The sequence below is a fragment of the Carassius gibelio genome, chromosome B6 (genome assembly GCF_023724105.1).
Source record: "Carassius gibelio isolate Cgi1373 ecotype wild population from Czech Republic chromosome B6, carGib1.2-hapl.c, whole genome shotgun sequence".
NCBI classification, from domain to species: Eukaryota; Metazoa; Chordata; class Actinopteri; order Cypriniformes; family Cyprinidae; genus Carassius; species Carassius gibelio.
Window position 1 is genome coordinate 27291882 of NC_068401.1, and position 23884 is coordinate 27315765.

At 37.9% G+C, this 23884-nt stretch overlaps 1 protein-coding gene across 7 annotated transcripts in view; it reads right to left on the bottom strand.

Annotated features, from left to right (window-relative positions):
* Window positions 1-23884, bottom strand: part of ptprfa (protein tyrosine phosphatase receptor type Fa) — a 204898-nt gene that overhangs the window by 140509 nt on the left and 40505 nt on the right. The window contains exon 1 of one of the 7 annotated variants that reach the window (XM_052558471.1): window positions 23054-23312. The exons of 5 other annotated variants lie outside the window; for them this stretch is intronic. The gene's annotated coding sequence lies outside the window, so the exon portion shown is untranslated. Of the gene's footprint in view, window positions 1-23053; window positions 23313-23884 lie in introns of those variants that run through there. One more of the 7 variants, XM_052558469.1, reaches the window with a different exon arrangement.

Consider the following 23884-nt stretch of genomic DNA (forward strand, 5'->3'; position numbering starts at 1 on the left):
AGTCACCAACACTGCATTAAACTTCGAGCATTTAGGGACATACACACACAAACACTGCAGTACACACAAGCCTTTCTGCTTCAGCACACGCTGTAATTACAGCAGGCTGCTCCCCACCATCTCTGCCTTCCCAAAGAAAACACAGACTCTGAGTGGATGCTACAATTGCACCAGCCAAGCGTCCCCAGCGTACCCAACCTGCAAGCTCTCCTGAACATTCCTGCAGGAAGAGCACGCTGGGAAAACAAAGAGCGGACTGAACATGGCCTGCATTTCTAAAGACCTCAGTCATTTCTGCTGAAAGACAAATGATTCGAGCAGCCAGCTAGTCTCTCCTCGATGACAAGCATGTTTAAAGGAAGGGGCAAAGGTCAGGCCGTTTCTCTCAGGACATGACTGCACAGGAACTGCAGAGTAGGGATGCAGCGATTCAACACGTCGCACACTTCAGTCATTGCTCTGGCCTGAATTCATGAGCTGCGTATGACTGGCATATAAATAATGTAATATGTACTTAAATAATTATAAATAGTATAATAGTAAAAATAATAAAGTTTCTCCAGATAGTTTTTCACTAAATGAAGGACAAATGTTTAATTGTAATATAATTAGAACAAAATATTATATATAATTAAATATTTATTTTTCCATCAAGTAGCCAAGTCAACATTTCTCATTTTTATTCAGTTTAACTTGATGTACCAAAAAAAAACAAAAAAAAAAAAAAACAACTAACACTGTAATAAAAACAACACACATATGTAGAAACCCTAATAAAACTAAAAGCTAACAAAACTACATTACTAAAGCTTTAACTACAATTAAAATGAAAAATAAAATAAAAAATTAATACTTATTCAAAACATTCACAAAACAAATAGTATCTCAATGATGCCAAAAACAATGATACACTACAAATACAGTATGTTAAAAAAAACCCCACAATGAATCATTGAATTTTGAATTGATTCATTGAAATGATTCATTTGAACTGAATCAAAGAAATGAATCAAACTAACCAACTCAAATGCCATTTTTGCTATTTAACATTTGATGACAGAGAAACTATTACAATTTACAGAGACAAGAAAGGGAAATTAAAATGAATGACTCATTACATGCATGGCCAAATAAAAATGCATTAAAATTACTGTTACACTTACAATGTTGCTTAATTTTATTGACAGTAAAATCACTGCAAAAATATAAAATATATTTCCCAGTCGTCTTATCTTCATCAAGTGTTTTGTCTTCTAGAATGGCCATTACACTCTAGCATAATTGCACCTAAATTCATAACTAATTCCAGACCCAACATGATGTACTTGCTGTAGTATTTGATAGTCTGACAGCTGAGAAGAGCACTTGCTTTATTATTTCTGGATTGATGGATAATCTATCATAATCCCAGAGGAGAAATTGGTTGTTAGAGATTTCCTGTGCCTCGACAGAAAACCCTTCAACACTGGCCAGAGCAGCGGTAATATCTGACATACACTTAGAAAATCAATGCTCTTTGAATATTAATAAAGAGCTACACTTAAGTTCATCAGTCTGATGCGTATGTACTTCCCTCAGCAGCATTGCCATTTAAAAAGCACATTTCTTGCCGGATATTCAATTAAGCAAATGAAATCAGGCAAATGAGGGGAGAGGGCGGCAGTTCGGAGAGCTTGTTTGTTGTGCTGCTCATTTAATCACATCAATATTGTTACAAAGAGTGTCACTATTATCTGTCCATGACATTTGTATCTCTGAAATGGAGGTTAATATTCAAATGTCAAGATTCTTATGTGACTTTACATAAACTGAATGAGACATTTCCCTGCAATGAGAGAAAACGCAGGTGAAAAAAAAGAAGGAAATCTCTCTGCGTAACTATAAGCACACCAATGTGTGATGATGAAGATTTAATTAAAATCTAATACATACAACTTGACGGATGTATTTAATTTGACAGTATAATATCTAAATCACTCAAATAAAATTAATCTGAATGTTTGGAGAAGATTGAAACAGATTTCCAAACTTAATTATAAATACCTGTTACTAACATCAAACATGAAAGTGATGCTTCAAAAGCATTTGGGCTCCGCTCCAAACCCAAGTGAGCCACCTAACTAGATATCATAATGTATGCACACTTACAGGCTGTTTCCAACAAACAGCAGTGAATTATGCTTTACACTATCTAATTTTGGCCAAAATTGATCCAGCATCACCTGAATCCTTTTGCAGATACTGAAGTACAGTACTGAAATGTAACAATGAAATAATGACATCTTATTAAAATGTCAGTGTCTATTTCACCCAATACTGACGAGAGCTACATTTTTACAGTGTCAGATTGCTAATGTGGCAGCATTAGCAGCTCACCACGGTTTACAGATGCAAACTCTTTATTTTTTCTCTGGGTCTGATGCAGGACCAAGTCAGCTGTGTTTACAGCGACAGGGAGAATGCAGTAAAGAGGGAATGATATCTTCTCACAGCAGACTCTGGGGGTGTGAAGGGGAAAGGATGAAATTTTCATCCTGCAGGAGGAGCACCCTCGAGGGCCAGCAGTCTCTTATCTCCCCTGTTATCCGCCCACTCCCCATGGGAAGGAGGCACAGAGTGAGTCATAGACACCAGCTCTGTATTCCAAACAGTTCATCTAAATTTCCTTAAAGAGAAGAAGTGCCAAGACTGGTGGATCTTTAGTTAAGAAGGGGACTGTGGTTCATCAGCAATGCTAATGAGACATCTGTGCCTGACTTCATTCTGGAGAGTTAAACATCTCATTTCTTACTATGGCTACTTTCCACATTTTTTTTAAATTACAGTTAAGTCATGACAACTATCTAATAACATAAATTGAAATATGCACGATTATGAATAATGCAGTAAATAAAACATGAGGTGGGGGGGGGGCTTTCTTGAGATGCATCCTGGGATACTTATAAACACGTTAAGAGTTCACATGTATGCTTTCATATAACATATAGTATATTTGATAAGATAATAATGCATCATTACAATTTATGTTTGCCCACAAGACTAATTTCAAATATTTCAGCAGAATCCTTTGCATCAAAAGGTTTTTAAAATATATAATATATACTGTAAATTCAGTCAAGTGTGTCCAAAATCATGCCTGGCAGCATATGTGGCATCAAGCTATCCTACATGTCAAGATTGTGCATGCATTTAAAGCTCTAGCTTTCATCTCATAGCTGATGGCATTTATGGATAGACAGGAAGAGGAATTCTGGCTCATGCAGAGTGATAGAGCTCATCACTGGCAGCCAGGTGCAAAAGCACGGTCCACCGGTCGCCCTGCAGCTACGCAATCCTGCGAGATTTGTGGCTTTCAAGTGTTGTGCGATGCTAGGAGATTTGTGGAGCGGCTGAGGGAGATTTGTGCTGTGGCAGGAATTTGCAAAGAGGCAAACGGATCTAAGATCATAAATATTGGAGCAAAGGCAGGAATGGAGGCTCATTGTCTCAACAGAGAAAACTGAGGAAAATGAAGGTGCCTAAAGCACTTTGGTGTGCTTCCTTTTCCTTTTTAACACACATACACACCGTAATACATACAAAACAAGGTTTCAAAATCATATCACCCAGGAAAAGTATGTTTACAAAAAAGAGTAAAAGACATAATGCGAGTTTGTCGATATCAAATATTCACAATATGTTTGCAATGATTTTACTGGAGACTTATTAATGAAGCAACATGGCAAATATTGTAACTCATATATAATTATGTAAATCATAATAGTTTTATTTTTAATTTGCCAGTTCAGTCAGTATGTTTGATTCATGAATCAATGGATCAGTTTAAACTCTGTTCCAAATGAATCGATTCAATCAATTGCATCATAAAGCAAAATTGTCTCTTTATTGTGCCTTTTAAAATAAAATTATATGTACTGAAATACTGACATGTATTAAAATGGAAGGTTAAATCAGTGCATAATAATCATAAAATAAAATTATTCAATATATTGTTTCAGTTAGTAAACAGTGTGAAAAAGATGACTTGACTACTTTTAACAATAGACATTTACTTAAGAAATCCAGCTTGCTGTTTGGTTGAAATTGTGTTTCATCTGACTGAAGAGAGAGAGAGAGAGAGAGAGAGAGAGAGAGAGAGAGAGAGAAACCCTTCCCAGCCACTTCAGAGTAAATATGAAAATATCAAGATATTTATTGTGTGTCACCAAAAGGCTGAAAAATATCAAGAGATTCATTCAGCGCTGTATAACAAGTTCACTGTTCCTCAGCTATCAGTCTGAATTCAATCCATTTCAGACACTCAAAAACTCAACAATGCCATCTCTTTACAAAGCATTTACACACACAAACAGCACTAAAAACTCTGGGTGGCAGGACAGGGCAATACCCCACTTACAATTTGATAACACAAAACATGGAGACAGATCTTGACCTTGACTGATTCACAGCCCTGGTCTCCATGATTTTACTGCAGTCATTCCTGAGGTCATTGCAGGAGCTTTTAGCTCCTCTTTCTGCATTCAGAGCCCAGCATACTGATGATAAACTTTTCTAAATCTTTGTCTGAGGGAAGCACTCAGTGTGTTGTGTGGCGCTTACGGGATTATGTGGCCAGAGGGGGATCTGGGAATAAAGACTTTTATCACCCTTGCAACTAATTATAAGTGGCAAGAGTGAGAGAGTTAAAAGTGTGCATGAGTATGTGAGTTAAGATAAAAAATCTAACAAGAGAGGAGAGATGAGCCCCTCAGGACACGCTATTGCAACATCCTGTGGCGCGGCCATAAAAGATTTACGAAATAACTTTGGCCCCCAGAGCAAAGTATCAACAGCGAAGTTAATGGTGTGATTACACTAATAAGGGAAGGAAAGCGATGGCACTGTGCTGCATATAATGAGAGGGTGAAAACGACAGATAAAGAGAATGTAGGAGTGTGTGATAAATGCAACAGCAGCATGAGATGTGGACCACACAGAGTGATTTGAGAGGAGAAATCCTCCTGTGCTCTGCGGTTGAGATGCAAGTAATCTGCAACTAGTTATATTGCATGAGCAGAGCAAGTTGAGTACACTGCAGTTTTATTGTTGATCTGCCAAATGCATAAATGCATGTCACTGCCTTACATAACAAAATATATTTATTCTTTTATCAATATGTAATATGTAATATGACACTATATTTCTTGTTTTATATTTTAAAATCTCTTTTTTTTTCTTGTTTGAAAAGTGGGTTTGCTATTTTGAAAATTAATGCAAACTTTGATTAATATTTTGTTATGTAATACATACCGATGCATGCATACTTACAGTGACTTTGGATAAAAGTATTACAATACAATGCTTTAAAATATGCAATATAGCACTATATTTACTGTTTTAGAATTTAAAAAGTACTTTGAGTTCCCATATTCTGTGCCTTAAGAATGCAAATATGTTTCATGGCTATTGTGCATGCTCTCTGCTAATGGCCCAAGACAAAGGTGCAAGTCAGGTCATCACCAGATAAAAAGGTGGATGATGAAAAAAGATTCTAGAAAAGAAAATGTGATCCTGCTGACAGTGCTTGGCCTGCTGGGTTAGTGTTTGTTTGAAAGGTTTATGAGCAACCATATCTGCTCTTTACATGTCTGAAAAGCTGACTTCTTGTCTTCAAGTCAACTGAACACGTCTACAATAGGATGTCATTCAAGTGTATCAAAAAAATGATTTATTAGGTTCGAGAAGATGAGTAGAGTTTAAAAATTAATCAGAAATCAATCAAAGGTTAGTGAAGGATGCAGCTATTGAAGCCTACAAGGAGGAACAAATGACCCAGTAGAGCAGAACACCTCAAGCCATTAGCACAATTGGCCATTTCAGGAAGTCTGAATCACTGAACGCAAGCCAGAAAGACCACAGTCTATTCATAACGTCACATTCCCACAGCATTCCAAGATTCCATTCGGAGTGTTTTATTGCTCTGTACAGACGTATTCTGAAGCCTCCATAAAACTGTCAGAGCTCTAAATGCACTGGAGTTAAAGCTGATCTACAGCCTGATACACAATAATGAGTTAATGATTAGCCATGAGTGACCCAGCGCTTCAGTGAACCGGTCCAAAGCGCCCCAGATGCCAGGATGTGATGAACTGCACATCCCATCGCCTGGCTCTACGGAACTGAACCTGCGATTCTGGAAATTACATAAACTGCGATCAATCGTCCAGATTCATACTTACCACATGAGTCTTATTCAAGACATGAAATGACTTTATATTATCAGCCTTGGTGCTTGTTTATACTGGAATAGATCGGCAGCAACCACAGGAAAGAGTATGCGGTCTTTATAAAAGGAAAAAAATGCTTTAATAGATAGTTCATAAAAATAAAAATAAATCTAATTATGTCATATTTATTCTCCTCCATGACACTCAAAGCTCATATGACTTTCTTTCTAAGTACTGAAAAACTTCAGTTCTTAAATCTCATTCACACATCTGCCTATTGAATCTTGCCATAATGTAATTGGTCCTGTGCCTAAGGGTAATTAAATACAAGTAAGATGCAAATTTAAGGAACATTTGAGATCTAATGACATATTTTGGGTAACAATAACTTCAATATCTTGATAAGGGATGCACAAACATTTATGTTTTTCAAGAAAGAAAGTCATACAAATTTGGGAAGATATGAGGGTGAGTAAATGACTTTTGATTTCATGGTAAAAGAACTATTAAAAGTTGTTTGATTTTATTTTATTTTTTAAATAGTAATCATTCAGAACAAGTGATTCAGTGTTGATTCAGTTCAGTTCAATAACTGTGTAAACCTTTGTGAGAAAACATGTGAGACCTTTGAGCAAGGCACCGCACCCCCAAGTGCTCCCCAGGTGCCACAGCATTGGCTATGAGGTGTGTGTGTTCAGAATGGGTGTGTGTTTGTTGTGTGTGTGCACAGATGGGTTAAATCCAGAGCACAAATTCCAAGCCACGTGTCACATGCTTTTCTTTCCAGTTCAATAACTGTGTCAATGCCTCAAAATATTCATCAGTTATAAAAAAAGTCCATTCAGGTGTAAAGCAGCTATACAGAATATACAATAGTTTCATTAAGCTCAATTCAGTTTAAGCTTTGTTCTCATCCGATGGTGTTATTGCCATCAAATGAGTGTGAAAAATGTAACATAACTATGACATTTTCACCAATGATACAAAACAAAGAACAAATAACTCAGGAATGTCATGTTTTGCTTTTAAAGAAACGGATTCACTATAAGTACAGGCTACTCAAATCTAGATTTTGTAAATTTTTACTTGATTTATGCAATTAGTAGGGTATTCCATGAGGCTGGAAGTAATTGTTTTTTTTTCTTCACATCTTGCATGAAAAGCACCTTCAATCTGTGTGATCTGGTCTCTGAACATGGCTTAGATTCCTCCCTCAATACAAATCTATGGAATATTTTCACCTGTTTCTCCATTCAGCAGGTATAAATTGTGCATCTGCTTACATAAATTAACAGCACACTCAACAAGACACATGGTTTAAAGTAGGATGCATGATACTGGATTTTGCCAATATCTGATATACCAATATTTTTCAACTTGTTTTTGGCAGGTAGCTGATGCCGATAAATTTCCTTTTATTTGGAAACAACACCAAGTTTATCCTGTGAGGAAATTATAAACTTTTTTTTTTTTTTTTGGTTAGTTTTTAACAAAAACGTATGTTAGAATTAAATAAACAATAATTAAGTTATTTTATAATGCCCATTGAAAGCTTTGAAAATATTTATAAATCAACCAAATGATTTTTTTTTTTTTGCATTTTGCCCCCCAAAAAGATGAAGTAGTAACCTTAAAATATTATTTTAAGATTTAGTTATAGATGGTATAAGGCAAAATAGTTGTCAAAAATCTTTAAAGCTCATAATTAGGGTCCGGGGGATGCTGCTACTGCACATGCTAGTAACTGATTACTCTATCACACATCGAACACATCATCTTGTACTTGCATTCTCAAATTCTCAAAAGTTTGCTTCAAAAATGACCACACTGCTGACGAGATCTAATTGCTGGTACACCCTAAGCACATGTGAATTAATCCTCTTATCTGACAAAGATATCGGCTGCCGATATTCACACTTTAAGCCATTATCGGCGATTCCGATATTGAACTGATAATATCGTGCATCCATATTTTAAAGAATCTTAAAGAAAATTCATGATTGCAGCACAAAATGCTGTAGGATGAGTTACATACCAAAAGTTTGATATATACTGTGTTGAGATCAAATATTCAACAACAATAAGTAAAAAAATTCAAAACATGATCGGGTATCATGCTATACTAACTGTTAACCAGTTACTAACTGTTAATCTCTCCCTATACAAAGAGTCAATGTCAAACATGTTTGTTGGAAGGCCTTCATTGAGTTAAATAAAAGCCTAAAATAATGAAACAATCATAACATCTTTGAAATCCTCTGGTTTTCTGGCATGCAGCACTTGGGGGAGTTGCTCCTAAAGTAGCTGGTTTAGGATTTGCACACACTGCTGCGCATTGATTGTTGTATTTTGATTAATTGGGATTTCAGAGGCATCTCATAAATGCACCGGATTTGATTAAACGCTGAGGGCCAGAGAGAGTGCCGTCAACCAATTAAATGATACCGTCTGCCACCAATCAATATCCTGACGCTTACATTTGGGAATAGGCACTTTGCGCTTGAGAAGCTGTGACAGTGACATCCGTTATGAACTTCTGAGCGAGTGATGTTATGAGTTCAGAGGATTTAGCCAGTCAAGTTAGCACTAGCATAAAAGCCGTGGCCCACAGGTGACCTGGGTTAATGTTCAGCCTCAGGACACAACAGTAATTAACCTCCACAGGTATCTGACCTCACAGAGTGCCGGCTATTTGCTCACCTGTCTGACCCTGAATGTTTTACAGTGTGTCCAAGAGGTTTTGTTGTCGTGACCTGCCTAGTACACTCTCATGCTCAGCTCTGATTCATTAGCTGTACAGGATATCAGTCACATGCATGCTCGCCGACACACTTCCTGGGGAATAAACATGCCACCTGCTTCTCGTTATAATGCACAAGAACACAAGTGTGCCACATCTATCACCATTAGAGCTGGAAGAGTTGTATAACAGGAGTGAGAGGTGATGGTTGACGGGTTGTCCATGATGTTGTCTCACGCTCAGTTAGAATGCACCTGTATCTCCTCTTATGCACGAGTGCACTCACAGAGAGAATAAGAGAGAGCGAAGGTGTTTCTATCTGCTAGCTGGGTTATAATAGTACAGCAGTTCAGCAGGAGGGAGGGATGGCGTGATGTGACTCGTGGGAGGAAAAGGGGAGCAGCTTTATGAGTCCCTCGAGCACATAAATCTGTCCATTATAACAATGTGGTCAGTGGCCATAGCAGGTCCCTCCTCAGAGAGATGGGCACCCAAGAGAGAGCTCTCCGCTTTAACAGAGAAGACAGCAGGGGAGAGCACTCCTTTCTCTTTTTCCAAAACTATTAAAACCTTGAAATGCTTCAAAGGCCCAACACACAAGCTGTTCCACAATATAGGCTGCAAAACCAAGATTGTGGACAAAATCCAAAGCAATATGTAAATTCCACAGAAAAGGCAATTCAAGGACGCAATGCTGACAAGTAAAAATTACAATTTCATTTAGTCCCTATTTATGTTTTATAACCAGAGCTCAACAATATAGGATTTATAGTGAACTGTCACCAAGATAATATTCTACACTAGCTTTTTTTGTTTAACTTGTGATTGCCTTAAAAACATCACTAAAAAGACAAATACAAGTAAATTCTTCTGCATGGTGTTTTCTGTATAAATGTATATCATATCTGTAAAACTTCCAGCTTGTTGCATTTTTTTCTTTTTGTAATAAATAAATAAGCTAATAAAATAAATGCAGACTTTTTTCCCAAACTCTGAAAAAAAAAAAATCTTATTTAAAACGTATGTATTAGATAACAGCTTTATATAATAAAGGTGTGCCATTTAAAAAAAAAAAGAAAATAACTCATCGACAACAAATAAATCAACAGAGCATCTGTGCTGTTGGTAGTCAGTTAGTTGCTCAGCTTTGTTGCATCAGAGTCATTGTAAAGCCTTTGGAAGGCATTTGTGCAGACAGAAGACAGCATGGCAGCTCACTTAGGTTTGTAGAGAGCCATTTTCCATTTTTCCTTGTTCTTGCATGAGTGCAATATGCAGGCATCATGGTGGCTCACAGTTATCTCACATCAAAGCACTTTGGCCTTGAATTGGAATTAACTACCAGGACGGCCCTTTCACTCTCATTGCTCACATTAACATCTCACTATTGACAAGAGCGTTTATGTGAGCATGTGTGCTCTGATGAGAGTGTCACTGTTATCAAGATCTATAGCATCACTCTCACTCTCTCTCTCACCGACATGCATGTCTGCAACTGTCCTGTGGGAAAAATCAAACAAAATACATAATTCAAGACTGACAGAGGCAAAGTGCTGTTGATGCACATTGTGTCTGCACTAGTGGGAGTTTTGTTACCGAGCTCTGCGTTGTGTGTGTGTGTGTGTGTGATTTAATGTCGAGGGCCTGTCTCTGAGAGATATACTGGCAGCTCTCACTTTTCTGCCAGTGAAATGAATGCTAAATAACTTGAGAACGAGAGAGAGATACTAAAAAGTTAGTCAATTAAAGAAGCGCTCAGGGATGCGGTTAAAATGGCTCAGTGAGTTATCACTGTACTAAATGAGAGGACGCCTTATCATACGAACGGAGGAGAGAAAGAGAGAGTGAAGGGGGAAATATTTAATTCTGAAAAATGGTTCATTAGTAATCCGATTGAAAGATAACGTGTTCTTCTGCCTTGGCAGCCAGAATTTATTGAGTGTTTCTAGAAAGAAGTTAGAGGAACAGTGTCATAGTGTCATACAAGCAAGGTCATGAATAAAACTACATTTTGTTCTTGTCTGTGCAAAAACCCTCTGTGCAAACAATCTCAGAGAAATTACTGACAAACATCTTAATCTTACAAGAAGATAACAGAGACAAGATAAAGAAAAAAGTGCATTTATTATACATTTTTTATTAAAACACAGTTCACAAACCTGTGAGATAAAAAAAAAAAATTGTGAAGAAAGCAGAAAAATCTACAGAGAATATAACCGTCTCAAATTATCCAGTCATAATCAATGTCGGTGAATGACACAAATGAACAGCGGCAAACTAAAGTGCTTAATTAACAAAGGGTTTCTTTGATTTCAGTCATAATGAGATGACGATGATATGATTTGAATTACAAAAAACATTCACAAAATGATGAGAGTAAAAAATAACAGCAAGATATTTACAATGCACTAGCAGTGCACAGATAGTTCAACTCAGTCAATAATGCTGTAGATTGATGCAAAGGAACACTGAAGTGCATTATAGCTCAGCTCTTGCTATATATAACCTATCCAAATTCACCTTATACTGTGCATATGACATTAATTTGGTATATACACAACAATAACTTAATTTACTTGATGATGCAAATGCAACCTGAACTAGATTGTGAATATGCTTTTCCACAGTAATGAACTAAAACACATATGATTCATAGATAATGTTGTGCTCATATGTTTGTGTCAACTAAAATGTTGGCTAGAAAGGTTTCATTTTTTTTACTAAAATTCTGAAAAAAATTGTGAAAAACATTGACTTCATTTACTGGAAAGGATCCTCTTTCGTCAAATGACAAAAACCAAAAATAAAACAACTTTAGTACAGTTAAGTGAGAGTCTGCTATGTGATTGCTATGGTGTATTGAGTGTTTTAGCACATTTCTGTGTGGTTGCTTACTGGCTTACATCATAGATATGAGTGTAAATATGGCCAGAAAAGTTACTCAGAAATTATTATTTTCAAGGGGGGGGGGGGGTACAATGGTGTTTCATGTATTCAGAGTTGTTCACAGTGTTAAAGAGATGGATGTTCATGCTAAACATGGCCAAAGTAAAAAAAAAATGTATAAGAATGACGGGTTGGTAGAAGTTCTTGCTGTTTTTTTCGATCGTGGATCTAATGACGTAGACGATGGTGGAACTCCTTATATGAGCATTTCTCTCGGAAAAGAACGCCCGCACACACACATTGACCGGAGGAGAGCAGGACAATGCGCTTCAAAATAGCCAGCAGCGCTGCATAGGATTTGTTCGAGAATGTCTCCAAATAAGAGCATTTTGGGGAAAGTTTACCATGTTCAGCTGCCAAAAGAACCCATTGTTACATGAACAGGGGATGCAGTTTGTTCCAGGGCAGTAACAGAGTGTATCAAGTGTGTTTGTGTGTTCTGGTCATTTGAGTGACGAATGTTTTATAAACAAGGCCCAAGTCGATGCTGGATTTGCAAATCGTTTGCTATTAAAACATGGAGCCGTCCCTGTGATAAAAGACCCCATTAAAGTACAATTGCATCAGATTTCTGTATTTTGTTGTAAATCAGCACATAAGTGAATATATGTTAATGGAAACAACACGAAACATCAGTATTATAGCTCGGCGCACGACTCCAGGAGCTCGGCTATTTCAAGAAAGAATCAGAAAGCTGTATTTTTCTTTTAAAAATATGAAAAAACTAAAGACTTTTTGGATATATGAAGGATGCAGCACTACTCTATAGGTACTCAAGATTAACATGACATTAGGTGAAACCGTGTATGTTATGTACCCTTTAAGGAATATTCACTTGAAGCTTGTCAAACAAGCATGATCTTTCTAGTGAAGTCTGGTAAAGCTGGTTAAGGAACAAGAGAACAAGCCTCCAAACTATGGCACCCAACTATGCTGCTGATTCATCAGGGGCGGCAAATGCAGACTGCAGGGTCTCAGGAAAGACAAATTTTTAACAGACTCTGTTAGAGACGACAGCTCCTCCCAGTCTGTTGGTTGTCTCTGTTAGACCCGGTTGGTTCATTCAGAGAGCGGATTATCCCAGAGAGGAGGAGGAAGAGCGGATCGATAGCATGCTGAAGATCAACACACCGCTGCTCTGATGAGCCTCTCAACATGGTTCATGTGGGATGTGGGAATGCAGCTCTAATCCCTGTGAGTTAGTGTAGCGTAAAGAGAAACAGAGATGGGACTGAGCTCATCCATCTGGGTGGGTCATTTGATTGAATTGACGAATGTGAGAGCTAAACCCATACAGAGAGCAGCATGTGGGATAATTGTATGCACTTGGAAAAAAGCAAGCACTTCCAAAAACTAAATGATGAAAACAGTATGGTCTTTAGCAAATAAATGTATGTATAGACCATGCTAATGCAGAAAAAGTGCTTATTGCTCAGCGGTTACATTTTTATAGCCGTGTATTTCATACTGAGATCTCTCACTTTTTTGATTTCAGACTTTACAGATGAGAAGTTAGACACTGATCTGAATTTTGATGAAAAAACATTCACACACAATCTATTGTGCTGTATTGATTTTTATAAAGTATTTCAAGTATTTATCTTGTTACCCAAGACATATTATAGAGATATATAAAGAGACAACTGTTATGTCTATAAATTGTGTAAGTAATCAGCTATATTTTTTTATAAAGACCTCAGTGTGTGTGTGTGTGTGTGTTTACAAGGAGAAGACACAACAGACACGGAAAAGAGAAGACAATGCTGAATAAAGTCGTAATTTTTGTTATTTTTGGACCAAAATGTATTTTCGATGCTTCAACAAATTCTAACTGACCCTCTGATGTCACATGGACTACTTTGAAGATGTTTTTCTTACCTTTCTTGACATCTTGACATTATACCGTAAGTGCATTTTCAATGGAGAGACAGAAAGCTCTCGAACTAAATCTAAAATATCTTTAACTGTGTTCTGAAGATGAACGGAGGTCTTACAGGTTTGGAACGACATGAGGGTGAGTCATTAATGACATAATTTAAATTTTTTGGGTGAACTAACCTTTTAAGTGTTAAGGAAACACATCATATTGCAACCACACATCTATGGCATCTGTTTGTTCTTGCTTGATCAAAACGCTCTTGTATCTCATACAGTATTAGAAACTATGTAACTGTCATTTGAGTGATTAATCAATGGCACCAGACAGATAAACCCTGGTCTACTTTCCATGAGAAGCCCTCGGTGTCTCGACAGGATCTGCCCTTCAAAGACCCCCCCGCAGTGTGGTTTCAGTCTGACAGTATTGATCACTATCTGTATCATTCATTTGAATACGGATCTGGCATCAGCATCCTGATCAATAACACTGAGAAAAGATTTCAAAAATCAGTGTCTGGAATTGTAATAAATGTGCAGAAAATATAAAATCCTCCAGAACTAATCTGACACCTGAGATGAATCTGACTCATGGAGTCAAAACAGACAGGCTGCGTATGGCTATGATTTGAATAATCCGACCTTTTGCAGGGACACACGTTCATTATTTTGCCAGTGATATGTGTCTGTTTGGGTTCCTCTCTCTTTTCCATTTCAAAAACAGAGATAGAGGATTATGGCATGGATAAAGGCTTTGTTATCTGTCACTGTATCAGCAGAACTAATTGAAGGATTCAGGTATAAACCCAACATTGTTTGTGACATCTATGACACCAATATTTTATAAATATTTCCCTTGATTTTCTCACCTAATCATGGGAATGCACATGCCATTTTTTTCTAAAAAATAAAAAAAATCATGTTGTATATCAGAACGGCATCTTTAACATTAAACTTTCACATATCAATGCAAAGCTCTAGAACAGTATTTTTGCACTGCTATATTCCAACAAAGAATATATGATTATGCAGCTCAAACTGTGTGAAACAATATATGTAAGAGCACAAAATATGCAACCAAGATGGCGGCGTGAACACAACCTGAGGCTCAGCGTCTTACCAGATTTTGGAAAATAGTGTTAATAATTAAACCTGGTTATTTCCTTCGTGTTCGCGCGATTCAGTTGTGTGAACGGCAGCTATAGTAAACAGTCACTTTTGGACATCAACAAAAGGTGTTCCAACATAGTTTTAGATCATCCTTTCGACTCCCGCCAGAGCTACTGAGAACACTGTGGACAAGCGGATCACTCGTACCGACCAGAAGTGCTCGGCATCGGCGTCGAGACCGTAAACAAAGACGGGGAAAGCGTGGAGGGCTGCGTGCTAAGCTAAGGCTAAACCCACATCGACCAGCTCTGCTCAGCATCTTGCCAGTGTATGGTCTCTGATGAACAAGATGGACGAACTAAAGATCTGGACCCTCACACAGAAATGTCTTATGGACTGTAATGTTATGTTCTTCACTGAAACATGGCTCTGCAATGATGTCCCAAACAGCGTGGTGCATATGGATGGATGCTCTTTCTTCAGGGCTGACAGAGTAGCAGCAACCTCTGGTAAAAACAAGGGTTTTGGAGTATGCATTTATGTAAACAAATCATGGTGTAAAGACTCTGTCATTGTTGATACCTACTGCTCTTCTGATCTGGAGTTCCTGATTATCAAGTGCATGCCATTCTATCTACCACATGAGTTTACTTGTATTGTTGCTGCTGCAGATTATGTACCTCCGGATACTAATGCTAATGTGGCAATGAAAGAACTAACCCGAAGAAGGGTGTCTACCATGCCAAACTCACACATAAACAGAGGATTGAAGAACACTTAAATTCTTCAGACCCCCGGTGTATGTGATAAGGCATACAATCTATCACAGCTTACAAACCACCTAACTCTGTGCCACCCCCCCTCCAGCCCTGCCTCCTTCCCAGAAGAACTCAATCACTTAAATTATGCTCGTTTTGATCAAAATAATATGGAGATCTCACTCAAAGCTGAGCATCAACTCAGTGAACTGCCTCTCACTCTCTCCACATCAGATGTTTACCATTATCTGCGTAAGGTGAATGCACGGAAAGCAGCTGGCCCTGACGGAATACCTGGTCGTGTGCTTAAAGCCTGTGCGGAGTAGCTGGCTAAGGTCTTCACAGACATTTTCGATCTGTCCCTGGCCCAAACAACTGTCCCCACTAGCTTCAAAACCTCCACCATCATGCCTGTACTGAAGCACTACACTGCCTTGGTCCCTAACGTCTTCCGTCCTGTTGCACTCACCCCCATCATTGCCAAGTGCTTTGAGAAACTGGTTGTATCCTACTCATCAGACCCATTCCAATTTGCCTATCACCACAATAGGTCAACAGAGGATGCCATCTCAACAACACTTCACTCTCCAAGCTCAGCCAGCTTGGAATCAGCACACCCATCTGAACACCGGCGTGCCACAGGGCTGCGTTCTGAGCCCTCTTCTGTACTCCCTCTTCACCCATGACTGCGTTCCTGTTTATGGCTCCAACACCATAATCAAATTTGCAGATGACACCGCGGTGGTAGGTCTGATCAAGGATGACGATGAGTCAGCCTACAGGGATGAGGTGCAGCATCTTGCTGTGTGGTGTGCCACCAACAACCTAAAACTAAACACACAGAAGACAAAGGAGATCATTGCGGACTTCAGGTGGACTAGGAGTCATGCACACACACCCATCTACATCAATGGAGCTGTAGTGGAGCGTGTGTTGAGTTTCAAGTTCCTTGGCATCCACATCTGATGACCTCACCTGGTCCATAACACCTCTACTCCGGTCAAAAAGGCACAGCAGCGCCTTTACTTCTTCCAGAGCCTAAAGAAAGTCCACCTGAGTCCCAGGATCCTTGTGAAATTCTACCGCTCTACCACTGAGAGCATACTCACAAACTGCATCTCAGTATAGTCCAGCAATTGCTCCGCATCTGACCGCAAAACACTCCAGCGGATCACCGGCACCCAGTTAACTTCCATCGAGAACATTTATCACAGGCGCTGTCTGGGCAGGGCAAGAAACATCCTCAAGGATGCCTCTCACCCTAACCATGGACTATTCATCCTCCTTCTATCTGGCAGGCGTTATATGAGCCTACGCTCTCACACTAATAGGCTCATGAAGAGCTTCTTCCCCAAGGCTGTGACACTTTTGAACCCCAAACCACCAATCTAACCTGCATTGGTCACAGTACTTTACATACATGTATTTGCACTACTCATATTTTGAACAGACTGCACACTGTTCTAATTATTACTGTCTAAAGTTTTTACTGTACAAAGCACAGTAAACTATTTCTATAAAAATATCATTGCACTTCTGTTATTTTGCATAGAATACATTGTTTAAAAATACTTTTGCACACTCATCCAACTGTATATAATCCTACATTGCTCTGTTCATAATGTACAATCCCTACATTGCATTTCTATTCATATTCTGTATATACTCTGCTCAATACTGTACATAGCAACTCCACTGTACATTTTGTATATCATAGCTTCACTTACTCTGCACTTTTATGTATATAAAACACTATATTCCTGCACTTCTGTTTAGATGCTAACTGCATTTCATTAGCTCTGTACTTGTACTCTGCATAATGACAATAAAGTTGAATCTAATCTAATCTAATCTAATCTAATCTAATCTAAAATACATTGATAATTCCACAGTGGCCAAATACGGTTTCACATGTTTTCCACACAATTGTGTGTTCATTAAAAGCAGGAGAGAAGCAGTCAGAGATGCTGTTATTCAGCTCTGTATGTTGATGAGGAAATCAGTGGGTTGATAGTCCCAGCATGTGGCCCACTGGAGAGAAACTACGTTTAATCTGAATCCACCGCTGTGCTTATATATTTAGTGTGTGTATGCTAGGGAGAAGCAGGGGTCCACCAGTGGCTCAGAAGATACAGTATCTAATGACGGAAAGAAAAGGCCTTATCTGAAATGACTGATTTGCTTGTGCTGGTGGCCTGCCACTGGCGGATGAGTCAGAGAACAAATATGGATAAGAAACGTATTATTTCCTCAAGTGCTTATGACGGGTACAGACAAGCCTGTAAATGTACATGACCAGCTAATAAATGATATGCTGTTATGTATTTCCAGCTGGTCGTAGAGGTGGAAAACAAGCCATAGATCTTTCTACGGTCACTTTCAGCTGAGAATCTTTCACAAAAACACTTTAAATCCAATGCTAATTTTGCATGGTCCCAGGGTGTGTCTAAAAAGGTCATGTAACACAAAAGAAGCCGTGACATGGATATGAATGACACATTCCACGTGGAGAAAACAGCTTTCAGTTCAGCGGGACACCTGTTGTAAACCAAAGCACCTTTAGCCATTATGCTGTGTTTCATTGTACAAAGTTTTAAAGAGTCACTGACTGGGTTTCCTATTGTCGGCATTCATACACCTTTCTTGTCCTCTAATCCTCAAGTTTTGGGCTTCATGGTGAGCGGAGAACACACTGAGACGGTCTCTAAGCAACGCTACTGTCAGTATCCTTTCTGAAGATACTCAAGGACAAGTGCAGACTTGTGTTAGACACACAAACACACACACACACAGCAGGAATCGAGAATCCCTCTGGTTCTCCGGCGCAGACATCTGTGACACAGTATACAATAAAAGTTTAGGAAAACATAAAACTGCAAACCATTTAGATATGCTGGCAAAGACTATTTGCGCTTCTTTATATTGCAAAACTACATTTGCATTTCCACAAGGAAAAGGCAATGCTTGCAAGGCTCCCAAAGACTAGTGTTTTAGTTTTATGTAAGTTTTGGTTATAGTCTTTGGGAATTAAATGGCACATTAGAGCAGCTTTGCTGTTGTCATGACACTCCTGAGAATACATAATGGAACATCATTTTTCCAATGTAAACTAGACTATAATGGTTGAATAGAAACAAGAATGGTAGAGTATAAGACCAATTGCATTTTATTACACACACAGAACTCCAATCAGAACACAGTATGCAAACATAATGACTACAATGCAAATCAATGAGAGATTTACATACAGTAAATCTTAGTAGGTAGTTGACATGCACTGCTTACAGAAACCTGATGCACTTACAGAAGTAATAAAAGTCCCAATGAATGTGACATCATAAAAGTTTCAGGCATATAATCATTTTATTTTAATTAAAATGACTTTGGATGAAGTATATGCATGCAACTTTTATGATGTCACATTCATTGGGACTTTTAGTACTTCTGTAAATGCAGGACACATTGCAGAACAATATAAAATAAACTACCACAGGTGAAAGGTAAAAGATTATTGAAAACGGTAGAAAAATGAGTAACCAGTTTTAAAAGACATAAAATATACAATTTTCCTGAGATATTGATATACATCCAACCTAATATCTTGATATTTAAATTGGTTTTACATACACAAAGTACAAAAGTGGTCATTGATTATTTAAAGGTACACTTTTGTATCTTTTAGATACTAATATGTATGGTATTAATATGTAGCTTTAAGGTACCAATATGGACTTCATACCTTCTGAGGACGTACCACCCCAGTGAAAGCTTTTTTTTACCTTTATTTCCTAAAGTGCATCATGTGTTATCCACCCCAGCATTAAAATGCTGAAAAGCCCAAAATAGAGCTAATGCTGAAATTATCTACAAAGTCTGTACATTAAGCTTTTCAAGCTGAATTAATTGAAAAAGTTTAATACTCAGGGCTAATCTAAATGCTTGAGGAATAAGGCTACAGCTCTGCAAGCTCTGCAATTATTACAGATGTATCCTATTTCATAAGGGGGAAAGTACAGAGCTGCTCACCAATCAAAGTTCTCAGGTCAAAGAAAATCAAAGTTTACAGATTCATACATCTGCTTTTGAAGTTTTCAAAGGAAGGAGATATGGCTGATTTTCAAGATTGTATCGCCACTTTTAAAGCAACAAACCGAAAATAGTGGCCCAGAATAATGCTGTTAAATGCTTGGCGCCTTTTGCTCGGGTCTCTCCGGCAGGCCGTGATAACAGAAATAACAGACACAGAGGCAATTTCAGTGGATGGCACTGTAAATCACAACAGACAGAAATTCAAATGCTAATTAAACTGGGTTTATTTTGAACTCCCCTTCAGAGGTTCATGATGGGAGGACTTTGAATTCTCCATCAAAGAGAGCAATAAACAGCAAATGCAGTCTTTATAAGCCAAACAAATTACTGTCACCACTGCTGACAGTGGTTTCATTCACATCCAGTGAGATGAAACGTTCAGAGGAAAGCCCCTGGACCCTGTAGCTGTTATGTGTCCTTCCTCCAATGACAAATAGGGGAGGTATTCATGAAACAATATGCTATTCTTCATTTATCAGACAATGTCACAATTTCTACTGGTGCAATCTGAGTTCAAGTGCCTTGAACAGTGAAAAGTTAAACTTTTTGTAGAAGTTTTGGTTTATTAAAGAACCTTTAACCAAACCCTTTTATAGGGTTGAGTTGCTTTATGGTTTTTTGTATATTAAAACGTTATTGATGTTTATAAGTTCTTCAGATCACTGTAATGGTTGTAGATATCAATTGAAACAGCAAAATTGAAGCATCAAGGGTTCTTTGAATAAGCTAAATGTAGATAGTTTGTTGAAAACAACAACATTATGGTTTATCTATACATTTTAATAAATACCTCTGGCATAATTATACAAGTGTCTATTTTAGTAAATAGCAATGACTATTTTCTTATATATTTCTGAAAGCATAGAAACTTGATACATTTTGTCTCTGAAAACCATGTCCTCTGATGTGACACCATATAATGATTTCAATTCATTTTTCAGTTCATTTGATTGATAATTATGTACAAAGGGTAGGCTTAATAAGCAGAGGAATTTATAAAAAAATAAAAATAAATGAAAAGAATTATACGAAACAAAAATTCTTCTTCTGTGTTACAGTAAAGTAAAGAGTTCAAGTAAGAGTTAAAGTAAAGAGTAAATACTTATCACAACAATAATCATGCAACAGCATCGTAACAGGCCAAACAACAGAGATGCACACAGCAAACAAGACTGCATTAGTGATAAACCCCCATTCAAACCACTGCGATGTCAACCCGACTTGATACAGGACATGATGAACGTAACCCCTATACAAACAGACCTGAATGGGCTGAGGTTACAGTTGCAAAATGCACAAATCAACTGCGACAGCCAAACCGAGAGAGGTCACAGATTGTGTTTCTGAAAGCCAGTGGGGTCAAGATCTCTAACTACTGCTTATATTGTTTCATATGGGGACTAAACAAAGTCACAAACTGCTTCTCTGGACCAATGTCCCATCTCTCTTGAATGCCTCCTTCTCTGTTATTAAGAATGAGAGAATCCTGTTGGTGGTCCATGTAGCAACATGCAAGCCTCTGAGAACCAGCAAAAAGTAAGGAAGCAAGTGATGGAGAGAGAGAGAGAGCGATATGCTGGTGGTGACTGAATGGATGGCATTGCAGCAGGGCAGGACTGTGGGATTAGACGAGACAATGGTATGCTTGAAAGACGTAAGCCTCTCTGTGTGAAATAGAATCACTCCCTGGGGACAAGACTGCCTTCCTCACTGAACAAAGTGAGACAGACAAACTAGTTCCCACTGACTACTCTCCAAAAAAGACACTTTTGATAACACCATTCAATCACAGCAGAGGCAAAATTACCCGGTTCAATCAATACAGCCCAGTTTTGTTACATATAAGTTAAATTCACTTTAAAGAAGAGGTCTCAAACTACCGGCCTATGAGATTAACATGTTAACAGTGTAACTGCTAAAGTGTATTTGACCCGCAAATAATTTTTTACTTTCTGTAGTGCTGGTTTCGCCTTTCACCTGTCATCCTGTAATGTTCTTGCTTGTTATACTGTAGTAGAACATACATTTATCCAAATGACTTATTACAGGCCTTGCACAAATGAAACGTGCAATTGTAGCCTAGGTGATAACAACAAACAAGCCTGCGGGTTCACTTCTGTCAAAAAAGGGTTGGTTATGTACATGCGTTGGCACTGCTCCTGTGTGCCAAATTACTCACTCCTTCATTATTCCCTGTAAAGTAAATACCATATAATGTATAGAGGGAATATAAATGCAGTATATAGTATATATGGAACACTTGTTAAACTGCACATATGGCAATGTGATGAAACTATATTATAATCAACAGAGAGGTCTTCCTTTAATGCATGTATAATTACGCCAACAACTGTATTTAATCAAAATTCAAGTTTGCATTAAGTTGTTTGCATTTGTTGTAATTATTTAACTGACCAAGGGCTAGTCAAGGTAATTTAGGTTTGAGGCTACCTTGTCATTAATGAAGTTTATATCTGACATGAACACTAGAACAAATGTATGCAGTCCAAAATCCTGATACTGAAATCTTAGATTTAAGGATATCAATATTAATAATAGGCCTATTTAAAATATTTTAACTTAAAAAAGTAACACTAAAAAAACAAACAAGAAATAGATATAAGAAATATAAAAAAGCATCAGAGTAAATATCAGAAATATAAGTAATAATAAATATATAACATTTAAAAGTTTAAAAAGTTATGACGAGTTAATACATTTCTAGGTCACTAATGTACTAAGTACATTTATGAGTAAAAAATGCCTTTGGGTACTTTTTCTCAAATCAGCATATGAGCTTGTGTGCATTGAATTTGAATTTAAATACAAATTCTGTTTATCAAATTTAAGAAATAGCATGTAAAATAGAAGCAGTTCATAATTGTTGTGCATCACAAACTGCACTAGCTCACACACTCTCTGTAAAACATTTTCAGGAAAGACAGTGCAGTTTTACAATATCCCCATAATTCAATCTAAATTATACATTTAGCCAGTCTAATTAAAAAGGTCTTACATAACGCCCTCAGAAAAAGCAGCATCTGAGGTGAACATTATGCTCAAGTAGAATGAAAAGAGAGATTTACATGTAAGACTGAGAAAATCAGTCACCACAGGACAGCTGTGATTCTGCTAATGGTTTCTCCTAAGCCCCAGTGTGTTTCTGTACAACAGCAAGAGAAGGTGCACAGAGGAGACGAGAGAGACCGCACCACTAATAAGACCCTAATTTAAGTGCAAATGATGGAATATTATTATGAAATGCCAAGGTTTAGCTAAAAAGATCATGCACACTACTAGCAAAAATCAAATGCATGTCCACCACTTACCCATGTGAAGAAAACCATCCAAAGGAAATCTGATTCAAGTTTAGAAAATCCTATCGGCAAGAACCTGGAAAACTAGTGGATCCAAACCCAAGTCCTGAAAGGGAAGGCAACTGCAAGTGTACAGCAAGTGGCTAATCCATATATCGGGCACAGCGCAGGCGGCGTTACTCTATCTGAGCTCTTAGCTGGGACAGTGTCTCTGGGGACAGATGCACGGTTTCTGAGACTGTGTGAACAAGACTAATTCAGGCACAAGCAAAATCTGTCAGGTGTTAAATTACAACAGAGGCTGAGGGAGGGGCTTCGTCTCCCTGGCCAATCAGAGACGTGGGCTATTGTTTGATGTCATACAGGTAAACGAGGCGGCCCCTCCTGTTCCCACCTGGCAGCAGACCAACAGGTAACTGAGGGCAGCAGGGACATTCAAACAGGCTGGCTATTTTTTTGTATAAAGTAGGTAGACAGACTGACTGGCTGGCAGAAAAGCTGTTGTTGCGATAAAGAACTCTTTAAGAAGAACATGCTGACTGATTCTGAACACAACCGGACTTGTCTGTCTGACCTGCGAGCTGTCGTAAAGATAACGCTAATAAAACCCCACAGGATGTAAAATGTGACACAATTTGTGGCTTAAAGCAAATCCTAAAGAACCAGACGTGGGAAACAGACTAAGAAAAACACACAAGCTTTACAAAGATATGCTTAAACATTGGAAAAACAGATTAAACATGATTAAAAAGGTAAAGCCAGGTAAATTTAACCACTAATGTGTATAAAGGAATCTATTTCCTTGTATTCTGATTCAATATATTGGTTAAACATGTGTAAAAT